The 18,108-nt window shown below is 46.8% G+C and overlaps 1 protein-coding gene across 1 annotated transcript in view; it reads left to right on the forward strand.

Moving 5' to 3' along the window:
- Positions 1 to 18,108, forward strand: part of LOC121275812 (growth hormone-releasing hormone receptor-like) — a 98,532-nt gene that overhangs the window by 22,321 nt on the left and 58,103 nt on the right. The gene's annotated exons all lie outside the window — the stretch shown is intronic.

The following is an 18,108-nucleotide window of genomic DNA, read 5'->3' on the forward strand; positions in this document are numbered from 1 at the left end:
AGATGACTGACCTCCAACAAGCACAGCCATCTTCCTTTGTGCTAGGTATGACCCCAATCAGCAGAGTTTTCTCCCTGATTCCCATTGACTCCAGTTTTGCTAGGGCTCCTTGATGTCACACTCAGTAAAAAGCTGCCTTGGTGTCAAGGGCAGTCACTCTCATCTCACCTTGGGAGTTCAGCTCTTTTGTCCATGTTTGAACCAAGGCTGTAATGAGGTCAGGAACTGAGTGGGCATCAGTGAGCAGGTTATTGCTAAGCAAGTGCCACTTGATAGCACTGTTGATGACCCCTTCCACTACTTTACTGATGATGGAGAGTAGACTGATGGGGCTGTAATTGGCCGGGTTGGATTTGTCCTACTTTTTGGGTACAGGACATACCTGGGCAACTTTCCGCATAGTCGGGTAGATGCCAGTGTTGTAGCTGTACTGGAACAGCTTGGCTAGGGGCACGGCAAGTTCTGGAGCACAAGTCTTCAGTACAATTGCTGGAAAGTTGTCAGGGCCCATAGCCTTTGCTCAGATTGTGCTCAAATTGGCTTTCGCATCTCTTGCATTACAACGGTGCTTTAAAAATGCTGCACTGGTTACTATGGGACATTTTCAAGTCATAAAAGTTGCTATATAGATCCAAGCCTTTCTTCTTTTTAAAATCCAGTGAGTGTTGAAAATGCGAGTTCTACCACAGCGCTGGGCCATACATCATAGTTTGGATGATATTCCATTGTTACATGTGTCTTCTCCAAGATCAAAAAAAGTACAGTCACTGGGCATCAGAAAATGAAATGGTGATAGCTGGAGTGTTAGTGGTGCTGGGGGAGGGGTTAGCGAGAGGAGCATGGCGATGGAATCAATCATCTGAATTCAAAAGTTCATTTGGTTGAAAGCAATTACTCTGATAATGAAGTTTACATTGTAACACCTGAAGGCAAAACAAACTTCATTATCAAGAGGCTTCGCTTCGAAATAGTTGGTCGGAAATTACCTTTGAATTGAAATTATAATTTTTCTGGCTTTCCCCTTCTGCTCACCAGGCCCTTGTTTATCTCTTCAGCCAAGCAGCGCAGGTAGCTCTCCAGAGCCAAGCAAACAAACTCCCAAAGAGGGAAAATACTTCCTGGGCGATTCTTCCTCTAATCTCACTTGCCATCTTCCCCTCTCATTCTGCAGACTCCAGTAAATGGGTCCGGTGGCACCATTCCTCATTTCCTTCCCCTTGGGCCGCTCACCTTTAAGTCGCTGCTTGCATCGGCCGAGGCCTACAATAAAAGGCTCCGTTCAACGACTGGTGGACAGCACAGGCCAGGTTCTCTCCCTGACTGGAAGCAGATGCAGGAAGGACGTTTCCCCTGGTTGAAAGGCCTAGAACCTAGGGAACACAGTCTCAGAATAAGGGGCAGGCCACTTAGGACCAAAATGAGGAAGAGTTCCTTCACTCAGAGGGTGGTGAAGTTTGGGAATTCTCTGCCCCCAGCGGGCTGCGGAGGCTCAGTCATTGAGTATGTACAAAGCAGCGAGAGATAGATTTCCGGACACCAATGACATCAAGAGATGTGGGAAACTGCGGGCAAATGGCATTGAGGTAGAAGATCAGTCATGACCTAGTTGAAAGCAGGAAGGGGCTGCCTTTCAAGGGGCTGAATGGCCTACTCCTTCCCCTGTTTCCTATGTTTTCCATGTAATATCCTTCATGGTTCCTTCAACGGATCTAATTCTTTTAACAAGCCTCTTCAGTGAAAGCAAGACAAATTATCTGTTCCATTCTGGTAATATGTTTCGCTTTCCCATTCCCTCAGTGGCCCATATCCCTACCTTCATTCTCTTTCTACAACGATAGAATATTTCACTATATTTATTTATATGCTTTGCTATTCACGCTTTGTCTTTCCTAAGATCATCATATTCTCTTTTATCAACCCCTCCACATTGTTTATTTACTCTAGAAAAGAGAAGACAGATCAGGGTGGCCCGATCGGGGTCCTTCGCATAATGAGGGAGTTTGACAGGGTCGATGTAGAGATGCCGTTTCTACTTGTGAGGAGAGATCAAAAACTGGAGGGGGGTGGCCGGGGTGGGGGTGCACAAGTGTGAGGTAGTCACTAATGAATCCAGTCAGGAGTTCGGGAGAGATTTCTAAAATCAAAGAGCGGTTAGAATGTCAAATTTGCTGCCACAAGGAATGGGTGCTTTTAGATAGACACATATAGGAGAGAAGAGTTTGCCTTATGAGGGTTGGGCCTATACTCATTGGAGTTTAGGAAAGTGAGAGGTGATCTTATTGAAACACATAAGATTCTGAGTGGGCTTGATAGCTGAGAGGATGTTTCCCCTCATGGGGAGATCCAGGACTAGTTTCAATGTAAGAGATCTCCCCTCAAACTCATAGATGAGGAAGAATTTCCTCTCTCAGAGGGTCGTTAGTCTTCGGAAGTTCCTTCCCCAGTGAGCAGTGGAGGCTGCTTCACTGAATCTATTCAAGGCTGAGTCGGACAGATTTTTGATCGACAAGGGAGTCAAGGTTTATGGTGGGGTGGGGGGGGTTGGGGTGGTGGGGAAGACAGGAAAGTGGATTGAGGCCACAATCAGATCAACCACAATCTTAACGAATGTCGGCAGACCAGGCTGGATGGACCGAATGGCCTACTCCTACTCCTGTTTCTTATGATCTTATGAATCATGAGCTGATCAGGTTAGTAGAAGATGGTTTGGGCAGAGGCTCCATGTGGGGCATAAACTTTGGGTTTATAGTCAGGTTAAAAGACCTGTTTCTGTCTTGTGTATTCTATGAAGTAATGTTATACACGGCATCAATTCTCTCCTTAAATACAATTTTATCCCCACCCTTTTGTTTATCCTTGGCATCTCATTCTGGGCAAGTTGGTTCTTATTTTTTAATGGAGAATAACTCTTCTGAGTCCAATCGATCACTCCTTAACATATTGCTCAACCTCTTCTGGCTGTGTTGGTATTTATCTCTCTTAGATCTATCCTCATTCCCACATAATTGGCTTTTTGCCCTATCGATTGCCTTGGCATTTGCACGAGTTGTACGATTACCATACAACTTCATTATCTGGCGATCAGCACTCCTTAAATATTGTCACGTGCTTACTTCCCTTATCTGCTATGATATCAGGGTTGGAGATGTTAAATTACAAGGGCAGGTTGCTCAAACTTGGCTTGTATTCCCTAGAGTGTGGAAGATTGAGGGGTGATCTGGTTGAGGTGCTTCAATGTGTTAAAAGGATTTGACAGGGTAGATACAGAGGGGCTTATTTCCTGTGATGAGGACCCTCGGAAAAGTGACATAGGGCTGGATATTTGAGCTTCCAGTCCGGGGGAAGACAAGCTGGGCCGTTTACCGATGTCACATTACCAAATTCTAAAAGCCAGCCTGTTCGCCCGGAATTTTTGTCTTCCGGGGTTGGGGATGGGCTTGGAGTCATGGCTGCCACCTCCTGAGGCAGGTCCCAGACAGGTACAGAGGCAGGTGGATGCTGAGTCAGACAGGATAGAAGGCCCGCCCCCATTCACTGGGACATCGGCCCAGTTCTCTACGTGGCTGTTGGGCCTCCTGGCCCTCACCTCTCACCTCCTTCACTATCTCACCCACCCTTATGCCCTTTTATACCCCCTATATCTCCCATTCCCCCTTATGCCCCCTCTATGCCCACTCAACTGGTAGCCACTATGTACACAACTCATGAACCATATAATAACACTAGAAAAATCTTTGAAATGCTCAGAAATTAAAAACAAAGCCATTCAAATGCCTCTTGAAAAAAAAACTCCCCTCAAAGCTCATAAAACTGTCAATCAAACACAGCCATCGAAACTCCCCCTGGAAAATCACTCTCTCATCTCAAGCTCCCTTATTTTGATGGAATTTCAGGTCCGCTGCCAGCCAGAGGGTCGGAAGACTCCCTTTTTGATCCTCACTGAGATGGTTGGTCTTCTGTTGAAGCAACAGTTAGGCTAGACCAACTGATTGGACAGTTTCTTGGAGCTTTCATCATCTCCCACCTCCGCTCTGCTGCCATCCCCAACCCCCACTCTCCTGCCATTGGTCATCTGACATGCCCATCCTGGTGGTGTTCCGCCTTTCCACATCAAATGGAAAGTTATCCTCATTGGATGATGAGGAGAGATTGGGTTGACTAGGCCTGTATTCACCGGAGCTCAAAAGAATGAGAGGGGATGTCATTGAAATGTATAAAATTCTTACGGGGCTGTACAGACTGGATGCAGAGGTAATGTTTTCTCTGGCTGGGGGTGGGGGGGGAGATCTAGAACAAGGGGTCACAATCTCAGGCTATGGGGTAGGGCATTTAGGACTGAGAAGAAACTCAGAAGACTGAGGGGAAACTTCTTCACCCAGAGGGTGGTGAACCTGTGGAATTCTCTACCGCAGAGGCACATGGAGGAACCACAGATTATATTTAAGAAGGAAATAGATTTCTGGACTCCAAAGGCATCAAGGAGTATGGGGAGAGCGCGGGACTATGGCGTTGAGATAGAGGATCAGCCATGATCATATTGAATGCGGAGCAGACTTGAAGGGCTGAATGACCTACTCCTGCTCCTATTTTTTATGTTTCTACGTTTCTATGATGCTTGGTTGCCAGGCAAGCCGACTTTTAAATCCATTCTTTAATATTTTTACAATGAATAAACAAAGGAAATGAAAATAAGCACACCTTTTTTTTTTTCGATATCCTTGTCTTTATTCTCCCAGGTGTTGCTTATGGGCGTGTCCAGAAGATTAAAGTTTATATCCTGGAGAGCTCAGGATAATTCTGGGAGTTGACAATCTCAGGTTAGGTTGACCAAGGAGGAGTGAGGTAATGGCCCAGGGCTTCCTCCTTTTAACAGCTATGCAGCTAGGAAGTGAACGTATGTGACATTGGTAAGAAGCGTGCCAACGTTCACCATGGGAGCTTGTGCACTAAGGACAGTCACTATAACTAAAGGACACCATTGCACTATATCCCAATTCAAGGTAGCACCTTCAATTGGCAGCACTTCCCAAACCTGCGGCTTCCACCAACTAGAAGGGCTGACCAATGGGCACCATTGCCTCCGAGTGTCTGTCCTAGTCACACTACCCCAACTTATGCATACATGAGTCATTCCTTCAGTGTCGCTGGGTCAAAATCCTGGAACACCCTCCCGAACAGCACTGTGGGTGTACCGACAGTACGTGGGCTGCAAGAAGATTCCAGAAGGCAGTTCACCATCACCTTCTCAATGAGACAAAAGACCATAAGACGTAGGAGCAGAACTAGGCCATTCGGCCCATCGAGTCTGCTCCGCCTTTCAAGTAGATCAGGGCTGATCTGATAATCCTCAACTCCACTTTCCTGCCTTTTCCCCATAACCCTTGATTCCTTTACTGATTAAAAATCTGTTTCTCTCATGCTTGAATATACTTAACAACCCAGCCTCTACAGCCCTCTGCGATAAAGAATTCCACAGATTTACTACCCCCTGAGAGAAGAAATTGCTCCTCAGCTCTGTCTTAAATGGGCAATCCCTTATTCTGAGATTATGCCCTCTTGTTCCAGACTCTTCCACAAGGGGTGCTGAGCTCCTCCATCATTGAGGATGGGAATATTTGTGGAGCCTCCTCCTCAAGTGAATTGTTTAATTGTCCACTACCATTCACAACTGGATGTGGCAGGACTGCAGAGCTTAGATCTGATCTGTTGGCTGTGAAATTGCTTAGTTCTATCTATCACTTGCTGCTTATGCTGTTTGGTGTGCAAGTAGTCCTGTGTTATAGCTTCACCAGGTTGACAGCTCATTTTTAGGAATGCCTGGTGCTGCTCCTGGCATGCCCTCCTGCAGTCTCCATTGAACCAGGTGTGATGAGAGATTTTTTTTTATTTTTTGGGATTATGTTGGTTTCTGTGAAGATAAAGAAAAGTGTGTATGTGTGTGCGTGTGTGTGCATGCGCACCTGTGTGTACGCGGTTGTATGTGTGTGCACGTGTGTGTGTGTGTGTCTGTGTGTGTGTATGTGTATGTGTGTGTGTGTGCCTGTGTGCACGCGCGTGTGTGTGTGCGCGTTCCTGTGTGTATGCGCGTGTGTGTGTGCACATGTGTGTGTGTGTGTGCGCGCCTGTGTGCACGCGCATTCCTGTGTGTATGCGCGTGTGTGTGTGTGCACGTGTGTGTGTACACATGTGTGTGCATGTGTGTGCATGCGCATGTGTGTGTCTGTGTGCACACGTGTGTGTGTGTGCGAATGCATGTATGTGCACGCATCCAGGGTTAGTTCAACAGGGGTAAGGTTACTAGAGACAGCTTGCCTGTGAGGGCTAAGAGATTAAAGGTTCAAGGTGTTAGGTTGATGCATTTGTAATGAGAGGTTATGTGAGGTTGAGTTACAAGTAAGAGAACTGGAGAATTGCAAACATTGCGCCCTTGTTCCAAAAAGGTTGTAAGAATAAGCCCAGCAATTACAGGCCAGTCAGTTTAATGACAGTGGTGGGCAAGATTCTAGAAGCAATTATTCGGGATAAAAGAAAATAAAATAAAATGGAAAAATATGGGTTGATAAGGAAGAGCCAGCATGGATTTTTAAAGGGGAAATCATGTTCAACCAACTTGATGGAGTTTTTGAACAGGCAACAGAAAAAGTCGATGAGGGTAATGCTGCCAATGTGGTACACATGAACCCTCAAAAGGCACTCAATACAGTGCCACGCAACAGAATTGTGAAAAAAGTTATTGCTCATGGGATAAAAGGGACAGTATCAACGTGTACACAAAATTGGCTGAAAGATAGGAAGCAGAGACTAATGGTCAATGGACATTTCTCGGGCTGGAGGAAGGTTTGTAGTGGAGTTCCCCAGGGGTCGGTATTGGGACCCTTGCTGTTCCTAATATATATTAATGATCTAGATCTTGGTGTGCAGAGTTTGCTGATGATACAAAGCTTGGGAGCGTTGTAAACTGCAAGGAGGGCGGTGTGGAACTTCAAGAGGAAATAGACAAGTAGCTGGAGTGGGCAGATAGGTGGCAGATGAAGTTCAATGCAGAGAAGTGTGAGGTGAAGCATTTTGGTAGGAAGAACATGGACAGACAATATAAAATATGGGGTGAAATTTTGAAGGGGGTGCAGGAGCAGAAAGACCTGGGTGTATAAGTGCATAGATCATTGAAGGTGGCAGGACAGGTGAAGAGAGCAGTTAATAAAGCATTTAGTATCCTGGGCTTTATTAATAGGGGCATAGAATACAAGAGAAAGGAGGTTATGCTGAATTTATATAAGACAGTCGTTAGACCTCAGGTAGAGCATTGTGTGCAGTCCTGAGTGGTTGAGTCAGAAACTCTCGTAACATTTAAGAGTTATTTAGATATTCACTTGCATTGCCATAGCCTCCAGGGCTATGGGCCAAGCGTTGGGAAATGGGATTAGTTTTGTCAAATCTTTGTTGACCGGCACAGACTCGATGGGCCAAATGGCCCCCTTCTGTGCTGTAAACATCTATGAGTCTATGAGTCTATCAGCCTATTATAGGAAGGATATGAACACATTGGAGAGAGTGCAGAATAGGTTTACAAACATGGTTCCAGGGATGAGAAACTTCAGTTATGAGGATCGATTGGAGAGGTTGGGACTGTTCCCCTTGGAGAGAAGAAGGCTAAGAGGAGATTTGAGAGAGATGTTCAAAATCATGAGGGGGCAATTAGGGATGGGCAATAATTGCTGGCCTGGCCAGCGATTCCCACATCCCGGGAAGGAATTACCAAGAAGTGGGGGAACAAGAGGATGAAATCGTGAGGAGTGAGATGGGAAATTTGAAAGTAACCCTGGTGATTCCAGAAAAAATTTTACTGTATCAGTTATAAAGTCTGTCTCAGCACAAACATGAAAAGATTAGATAATAATGAGATAACTCTTGCCAGATTTGTTTTATAGCCACAATAGGTTTGTACCAGTAATAGCTCTCTTGTAGAGATTGACTTGTTTCATAAAGCAAGAGGACCTTGCAGGCACCAAGCCTTTTGTTCCCTAAGGAAGTTGAAAGTATAAACTAAAATGAAGTAGGATGGGCCTATATTCAATGGTGTTTAGAAAAGTGGGAAATGATCTTATTGAAACATATAAAACTCTTGAAAGGCTTGAGATGTGGTAAATGTTGCAAGTTTGTTTACTGTAGCAGGAGACACAAGTCAGGAGTGTGATGGAATACTCTCCCCACTTGCCTGGCTGAGTGCAGCTCCAACAACACTAAAGAAGCTTGACACCATCCAGGACAAAGCAGCCCACCTGATTGGCACCACATCCACAAACATTCACTCCCTCCACCACCGATGCACAGGGACAGAAGTGTGTACCATCTACGAGATGAACTGCAGGAACTCACCAAGAATCCTTCGACAGAACCTTCCAAACCCACGACCGCTACCAGCGAGAAGGACAAAGGCAGCAGATAGATGGGAACACCAGCACCTGGAAGTTCCCCTCCAAGTCACTTATCATCCTGATTGGAAATATATCGCCATTTCTTCACTGTTGCTGAGCCAAATTCCTGGAACTCCCTCCCTAACAGCACTGTGGGTGCACCTACACCACATGGACTGCAGCGGTTCAAGAAGGCAGCTCACCACCACCTTCTCAAGGGCAACTAGGAAGGGCAATAAATGCCGGCCCAGCCAGCAATGCCCATATGCCATGAACGAATAAATAAAATAAATTGTTAATTTTAAATCTGATTTACAGATTTTTATTAACCAAAGTTATTTATGGATACGTGGCAAAGACATGTAGATGAAGTTAGGTGGCAGACCAGCCATTATCTCGTTGAATGGCGCATCAGGCTTGAGGGGCTGAATGGTCTGCTTGTGTTGCTGAATCTCAGTATTCCTATGTGAACTTAGGGGAGTTGCTTTTACTCAGTGAGTTGTGTGATCTGGGATGCACTACCTGAAAAGGTGATGGGAACAATTTTTAAAATTAATTTAAGGCATGTGGGGGTCACTGGCTTGGCTGGCTGTTATTGCCCATCCCTAATTTATTCTGGTAGGTCTTGTAATGCCTTCACTGACACATTGCTTCAATTTCCTTTATGCATGTTTCTCGCTTTTAATGCACATTGCACCCATATCTCTTTGGAGCTTTACTTATCTCATTATATAACGCATTGCATGGTGCCAATATTATCAGTAACCTTTGGGAAAAATAAACACACTGCTTGGCCTAGCTTCTCTGGCTAGGTGTAACATCCTACCATTAAATTCACACTACCCTGATTTGTCTAAAATTGCAAATTCTCCTCACCTCACATTCTAAAACTTCAGCCATGTTTACCTATTTAGCATTTCAAACCCAGCTTCTTTTGATGAGTCAAAATCTCTAGATCAGCTGTCTCTAATTCAATTAAGTTACACACAGACACACACACACACACAAACTATCCAAACCCCGCTATTAACTTACTTTTACAATAAGTCACCATAATATTGTGAGAATTATTATATTTTTATATTATATTATACATTGGGCATTTTGTCCACCTGAGGCTACCATACACACATGAACCAGCAGAGAGAGTGTGCTAGGAAGAGGATCCATGTTTAACAGCTGGTGCATTCTAATTCTAAATGCCTCTGGCTGAATATATAACTGCTTCTGTCCCAAGAACTTCACAAATAAGAAGCCACAGTGAATGTTGTCAGTGTGGTGGACAATGAACTGAGAAGCTCATATGGGAGGCCCTTATTGAACAACATTGACTCATAGTGACCCTCTCTTGTGAGGTCACCTACCAGGATCTCACGCCACCTCCTAGGGAGAGCGTGAGGCTATTGTAGATGGCCTACATGCAGGTTGGACATAAAGAAAGAACTTACGTTTCTATTAGCGCATTTCATTACCTCAAAAGTCAATCAAGTGCTTTTATGAACTGTTGTAATGTTATGGTCAATTTTTACGCAGCAAGATCCCACAATATAAAAATGACCAGATAATCTATTTGAGACTGAGGGATAAATATTGTCCAGGACACTTTGCTCTCCTTGGAAGCAGTGCCTTTGGGTCTTTGACACACTCCTGAGAGGGAAGACAGGTGTTTTAACATCTCAGCCGGAAGACAGCACCTCCAACAGTGCAGCCCTCCCTCAGCACTGCACTGGGAGTGTCAGATGAAATTTTGGGCACAGTGTTACTGTAGAGTGGGGCTTAAACCCACAACCTGTAGACGGCAGCCTGAGTAGCTGGCCAAAGATCTGCTTTGGCCACGGTCTCAGAGACAGTTTTAGTCATCAGACCATTCCCTCAGTCAAAATCTAATAGGGTAGGCGGAGGGCTGGGTGGTTGGAAGATGGAAGAAAACATAACATAACAGCGAGGGGAAACAAAGGATTAACACTCTGAGGTGCCAGTACACCAACAATATCATAAAGTAAATGATCATTCAAAAATACTATGGTTTATGATTGTGCTGAGCACTAATTGCCCATATCAATAGATTTCACCCTCTCCATTGACATGCCTTTCTGTTAACTCATCGCTTACCATTGACCAAAGGTGAAGGCCACCCTTTGCCACTTTTTATTGCTCCCTGCATTATCTGCTGACCTGCAATTTTGACAACTTACACTCCCAGCTGGAAGGAGGGGAGGGATGTTGGGGGGGGGCGGGGGGGTGGGGGGGGGTGGGGGGTGGGGAGGGAGGGGCGGGGAGTGGGGAGGTGGGACGGAAGTGGGTGGCACCCATCACACTGACATGCATCTCAGTGGATGGGGGCATTTCAGACCTCAGCTTGCTCCCGACATGAAGAGGCTCAGCTGGGGCTGTGCCTGGTGTGCTATCTTCCTTGCGGGAACTGTGAGTATTCTTGCCCACCGGCACAGCATTGGCTTTCGACACGACCCGGCACCACCCCATGCAGCTTTAAAGGAGGGTCTGAGGGGCTGGGCACTGTGAGGAGAAGTTGAATCAAAGTGTCTTACCTTTGAATATTCTGCACTGTTGAAGGGATCTATTGCGTTCTGGCAATTATCAGAGCACAATCGTTCAAAGCAAAATCACTGGCTTAGCAAAAGCACAGTACAAACATAGATAACAATTTATTGGATTACTAGCTCCGTTTTGTCTGTCCGTCTTTTTTCCTGATTTGGTCAATCAGCTCTTAAAATCCGAGGAAAGGAGCTGTGACAGAAAACCAAAAGGGACTTGAGAGACCGGGGTTCAAGTACTCGAAGTGATCAAGCTGTTTAACCTTGGCTTGCCAATATAGGAATCCACACGCCTCAAACATAATGAGAGATTAGGAAGAAATATATTTTGCTGGGTTTTATTTTGCCTTGAGGCAACAGACGGGAGGAATAGAGGTAACTCGGAGTCAATGTAAATCGATATTTGTTGGGGAGGGGGAGCAGTAAGCTATGGAGGTATTTTAACCTCCCCATGGCTGCATATTTTCTGGGGAGGTGTGGACTATGGGATTCCGATGACCTTACTTCCCACACCAACGACAACAACAATAACTTGCATTTATATAGCGCCGTGAAAGCAGAAAAAAATGGCCCAAGGCTCTACACAGGAGCATTAATTATCGGATAAAAATTTGACACCGTGCCACACACACACACAAACTATCTGGACTGGCGACCTAAAGCTTAGCCAAGCAAGTACTACTAGCAGCTTTTTAAAAGAGAGAGAGAGAGAGAGGGGGGGGGCGAAGATGATTTGGCGGGAGGGAGGAATTCTAAATATTCGGGGAGACAAGAGGGTCTCAACCCGGGCTTGCCAGCTGCGGGACTGGCGTGGTGGCTTTGCCACAGGCAGCCGTCCTCATGGGTAGCTTGTGGACTCGCTGCCAAGTTAAGGACAGAGGGCGGGCTCCTGAATGCAATCAGAGGACTGGCAGCTCCGAAGCCCTCAGCAGCGCCACCTAGAGAGATGGGTGCAGCTTAGGCAGGAAGGGGACCTCGGAGGGGGGTGGGGGGAGGGGTGCCTCCAAGTGGAGGGTCCCTCAGACAGGCATTGAGAAATTAAAATTTTGGATGACCCCGGGGACAGTCGGCCACCGCGGGATTGGGGGAAACCTCTCTGTGGGGGGGGATTGTTGGGGTCTGTGCACACCCCACCCCCCGGACCTCCTTCTTAGGGTATGAGCCTGCAATGATAACCCCCGTGCCCCTGCCTCCCTCCGGCTGCGGGTTGGAGTTGATGCCTTTCGGATGAGACGTTAAACCGAGGCCCTGTTTGCCCTCTCAGGTGGATGTAAAATATCCTGTGGTGCTATCATGAAGAAGGGCAGGTGATCTATCCCCTGGTGTCCTGGCAATTAATTAACCCTCAAAACAACATTATAAATAGCAGTTTATCCGGCCATTATCACGCTGCAGCTGGTGGGATCCTGCTGTGCACAATTTGGCCGCTGTGTTTCCTACCTTCCAACAATGATATTCTTAAAAATTACTTCATTGGCTGTAAAGTTCTTTGAGATATCTTGAGATCAGGAATCTCCAAGAGAGCTGGTGCCGGCCTTCAGCAACACCTTCCAAACCCAAGACCTCCACCATCTAGAAGGACAAGGGCAGCAGATAGATGGGAAGACCACCGTCTGGAAGTTTCCCTCCAAGTCACTCACCATCCTGACTTGGGAATATTTTGCCGTTCCTTCACTGTCGCTGGGTCAAAATCCTGGAACTCCCTCCCTAACAGCACTGTGGGTGTACCTGCACCACATGGACTGCAGCGGTTCAAGAAGGCAGCTCACCACCACCTTCTCAAGGGCAATTAGGGGTGGGCAATAAATGCTGGCCCAGCCAGCGATCCCGGCACCTTGTGAAAGAATAAATTACAAAATAGTTTGAAATGTGGAAACCTCTATTTCAACTGTTCAGTAACTCGATTCCCAGAAGAGCGATGCAAAGCGGATTATGTTTTTTACACTGATGATTATCACGGTATGGAATGTTCTACCAGACACAATGGTGGAAGCTGCAGCAATGATAACTGTGTTTACTCAGGTTGTGTTAATGACAGGCATTAAACTTTGCAATAGACAATTCTCTATCTTATGTGTCAAAAGAAAGAAAGACTTGCATTTTTATAGCACTGTTCATGACCTCAGGAAGCTCTAAAGAGTTTTAATAAAAATTCGTTCATGTGATGTGGGCGTTGTTCACTCGGTCAGCATTCCTTGCCCATAGTTGCCCTTGAGAATACGGTGCTGAGCTGCCTTCTTGAGCCGCTGCAGTCCATGTGGTGTAGGTACACCCACAGTGCTGTTAGGGAAGGAATTCCAGGATTTTGACCCAGCGACAGTGAAGGAACGGCAATATATTTCCAAGTCAGGATGGTGGACAGGCTTTGGGGAGTCAGAAGGTGAGTTATTCGCTGCAGGATCCCTAGCCCCTGACCTGCTCTTGTAGCCACAGTATTTATATGGCTAGTCCAGTTCAGCTTCTGGCCAATGGTAACCTCCAAGATGTTGATTGTGGGGGATCCAGGGGTGGTAATGCCATTGAATATCAAGGGGCGATGGTTGGAGGTGGTCATTGCCTGGCACTTGTGTTTTTTATTATTCATTCATGGGTGTGGGTGTTGCTGGCTGGGCCAGCATTTATTGCCCATCCCTAGCTGCCCTTGAGAAGGTGGTGGTGAGTTGCCTTCTTGAACCGCTGCAGCCCATGTGGTGTGAACCCAGCGACAGTGATGGAAGGGCGATATATTTCTAAGTCATGATGGTAAGTGACTTGGAGGGGAACTTCCAGGTGGTGGTGTTCCCATCTATCTGCTGCCCTTGTCCTTCTAGATGGTAGAGGTGGTAGGTTTGGAAAGTGCTGTCGAAGAAGCCTTGGTGAATTCCTGCAGTGCATCTTGTAGATCGGACACACTGCTGCTACTGTGCGGCGGTGGTGGAGGGAGTGAATGTTTGTGGATGTGGTGCCAATCAAATGGGCTGCTTTGTCTTGGACAGCGTCAAGCTTCTTGAGTGTTGCGGGAGCTGCACCCATCCAGCCAAGTGGGGAGTACTCCATCACACTCCTTTTGTGCCTTGTAGATGGTGGACAGGCTTTGGGAAGTCAGGTATGTTACTCATCGCACTATTCCTAGCCTCTGACCTGCTCTTATAGCCACAGTATTTATATGGCCAGTCCAGTTCAGTTTCTGGTCAATGGTAACCCCCAGGATGTTGATAGTGGCTGATTCAGTGATAATAGTGCCACTGAACATCAAGGGGTGATGGTTGGATTCTCTCTTGTTAGAGATGGTCATTGCCTGGCACTTGTGTGGTGTGAATGTTACTTGCCACTTGTCAGCCCAAGCCTGGATATTGTCCAGGTCTTGCTGCATTTGGACATGGACTGCTTCAGTATCTGAGGAGTTGCAAATGGTGCTGAACATTGTGCAATCATCAGCGAACATCCCTACTTCTGACCTTATGATGGAAGGAAGATCATTGATGAAGCAGCTGAAGATGGTTGGGCCTTGGACACTATCCTGAGGAACACCTGCAGTGATGTCCTGGAACTGAGATGACTGACCTCCAACAACCACAACCATCTTCCTTTGTGCTCGGTATGACCCAACCAGTGGAGAGTTTTCTGTCAATTCCCATTGACTCCAGTTTTGCTAGGGCTTCTTGATGCCACACTTGATCAAATGCTGCCTTGATGTTAAGGGCAGTCAATGTCACCTCACCTCAGGAGTTCAGCTCTTTTGTCCATGTTTGAACCAAGGCTGTAATGAGGTCAGGAGCTGAATGGCCCTGGCGGAACCCAAACTGGGCGTCACTGAGCAGGTTTTTGCTAAGCAAGTGCTGCTTGATAGCACTGTTGATGGCCCCTTCCATCACTTTACTGATAATGGAAAATAGACTGATGGGGTAGTAATTGGTCGGGTTGGATTTGTCCTGCTTTTTGTGTACAGGACATAGCTGGGCAATTTTCCACATAGCTGGAACAGCTTGGCTAGGGGTTCAGCAAGTTCTGGAGCACAAGTCTTCAGTACTATTGCCAGAATATTGTCAGGGCCCATAGCCTTTGCAGTATCCAGTGCCTTCAGCCGTTTCTTGATATCATGTGGAGTGAATCGAATTGGCTGAAGACTGGCATCTGTGATGCTGGGGACCTCCAAAGGAGGCCGAGATGGATCTCTCACTGGGCACTTCTGGATGAAAATTGTAGCAAATGCTTCAGCCTTATATTTTGCGCTGATGTGCTGGGCTCCCCCATCGTTGAGGATGGGGATATTTGTGGAGCCTCCTCCTCCAGTGAGTTGTTTAATTGTCCACCACCATTCATGACTGGATGTGGCAGGACTGCAGAGCTTAGATCTGATCCATTGGTTGTGGGATTGCTTAGCTCTGTCTATCACTTGCTGTTTGGCACGCATGTAGCCCTGTGTTATAGCTTCACCGGGTTGACACCTCATTTTTAGGTATGCCTGGTGTTGCTCCTGGCATACCCTCCTGCACTCTTCATTGAACTAGGGTTGATCTCCTGGCTTGATGGTAATGGTAGAGTGGGGAATATGCTGGGCCATGAGGTTACAGATTGTGTTCGAGTACAATTCTGCTGCTGCTGATGGCCCACAGAGCCTCATGGACGCCCAGCCTTGAGTTGCTAGATCTGTTTGAAATCCATCCCATTTAGCACAGTGGTAGTGCCACACAACATGATGGAGGGTATCCTCAATGTGAAGGCAGGACTTCATCTCCACAATGACTGTGCGGTGGTCACTCCTACCGATACTGTCATGGACAGATGCATCTAGACCCAGCCCAGCAGCTATGTCATTTAGGACTCGGCCAGCTCGGTCAGTAGTGGTGCTACCGAGCCACTCTTGGTGATGGACATTGAAGTTCCCCCACCCAGAGTACATTCTGCACCCTTGCCACCCTCAGTGCTTCCTCCAAGTGGTGTTCAACATGGGGGTGCACTGATTCATCAGCTGAGGGAGGGCGGTATGTAATAATCAGCAGGAGGTTTCCTTGCCCAAGTTTGGCCTGATGCCATGAAACTTCATGGGGTCTGGACTCTATGTTGAGGACTCCCAGGGCAACTCCACCCCGACTGTATACCACTGTGCTGCCACCTCTGCTGGGTCTGTCCTGCCAGCGGGACAGGACATACCCAGGGATGGTGATGATGGAGCCTGGGACATTATCTGTAAGGTATGATTCTGTGAGGATGACCATGACAGGCTGTTGTTTGACTAGCCTGTGAGACAGCTCTCCCAATTTTGGCACTATCCCCCAGGTGTTAGTAAGGAGGACTTTGCAGGGTCAATAGGGCCGAGTTTGCCGTTGTTGTTTCTGGTGCCTAGGTTGATCCTGGGTGGTCTACCCAGTTTCATTCCTTTTTTGGGATTTTGTAGCATTTTGATACAACTGAGTGGCTTGCTAGGCCATTTCAGAGGGCAAGTAAGAGTTAACCACATTGCTGTGGGTCTGGAGTCACATGTCCAGGAAAGGATGGCAGATTTCCTTCCCCGAAGGACATTAGTGAACCTTTCTCGCTTGGTCCTTTTCATATCTATCTAATTATATCCGGAGTATCACTTGTAATGGTTTCTCTTCCTGCTCATACACTGTACCCTCTGGTGTCTCCCAAAAATCTCTCCCTGGACCCCTCCAATTCTCATCTACATGCAGCCCCTCAGTGACATCTAAAAACAGATTTGTTTTGACATGTACACTGAGTACACCCAACTCTACCTCACCACCTCTCTCAGCCCCTCCACTGTAAATGATCAGACTGCTTATCCAATATCCAGTGTTGGATGAGCAGAAATTCTCACCAATTAAAGATGAGGAAGACTGAATCCAATGCATTCGACCCCCTTCACCCACTCCAAAATCTATTCCTGAGTTACTGACTCCATCCCCCCACTGGTAACTGTCTGAGGCTGAACCAGACTGTTTATAACCTCAGTCCCACATTTGACCCCGCCGTCAGATTCCAACCTTGTCCTCATAAGGCCACTTACTTCCACCTCCGTATCATTCCCCAGCGTTATCCCTGCCTTACCTCATCTGCTGCTGAAACCCTCATCATGCCTTTGTTACCCCCTAGGCTCGACTATTCCAATAGGCCTCCCACATTCTACCCTCTGTACAATTGAGGTCATCCAAAAATCTGCTGGCCATATCCTAACTCGCACTAAGGTCCTTTTACCCATCACTCCTGTGCTTGCTGGGTTACACTGGCTTCTGCTTGACCAACGTGTCGATTTTAAAATTCTCATCCTTCTTCTCAAATCCAACCATGACCTTGGCCCTCCCTATTTTTGTAAGCTCCTCTCGCTCTGAGATAATGGTGCTTCCCAAATCCTGCTCTCTGGTGCATTCCCGATTTTAATCGCTCCACATTTGGTGGCTGTGCCTTCAGCTACTTCAGCCCCAAGCTCTGGAATTCCCTCCCTCAAACTCTCCGCCTCTCTCTCCTCCTTTAAGACACTCTTTAAAATCCTCCCCTTTAACTAAGTTTTCATTCACTTGTCAAAATATCTCCTCATGTGGCTCAGTGTCAAATTTTGCTTTTTAATGCTCCTGTTTTGTTGTAGGGGCTATAGAAATATAAGTGGCCTTTCTTTTGTTCGTTCGTGGGATGTGGGTGTGCCTGGCTGGGCCAGCATTTATTGCCCATCACTAGTTGCCCTTACTTCCACCTCTGTATCATTCCCCAGCGTTATCCCTGTCTCACCTCATCTGCTGCTGAAACCCTCATCGTGCCTTTGTTAACCCCTAGGCTCGACTATTCCAATAGGCCTCCCACATTCTACCCTCTGTACAACTGAGGTCATCCAAAAATCTGCTGGTCATGTCCTAACTCGCACCAAGGTCCTTTTACCCATCACTGCCTTCCTGAACCACTGCAGTCCATGAAGTGTAGGTACACCCACAGTGCTGTTAGGGAGGGAGTTCCAAGATTTTGATCCAGCGACAGTGAAGGAATGGCGATATATTTCCAAGTCAGGATGGTGAGTGGTTTGGAGGGGAACTTCCAGGTGGTGGCGTTCCCATCTATCTGCTGCCCTTGTCCTTCTAGGTGGTAGCGCTCGTGGGTTTGTTCTGTTTCTTCAGGATCTGAGAGAGTAGATGGGACCCCAGCTTTAATGTCAGCTGCTCCAACAGTGC

Source organism: Carcharodon carcharias, chromosome 3 (assembly GCF_017639515.1).
Source record: "Carcharodon carcharias isolate sCarCar2 chromosome 3, sCarCar2.pri, whole genome shotgun sequence".
NCBI classification, from domain to species: domain Eukaryota; kingdom Metazoa; phylum Chordata; class Chondrichthyes; order Lamniformes; family Lamnidae; genus Carcharodon; species Carcharodon carcharias.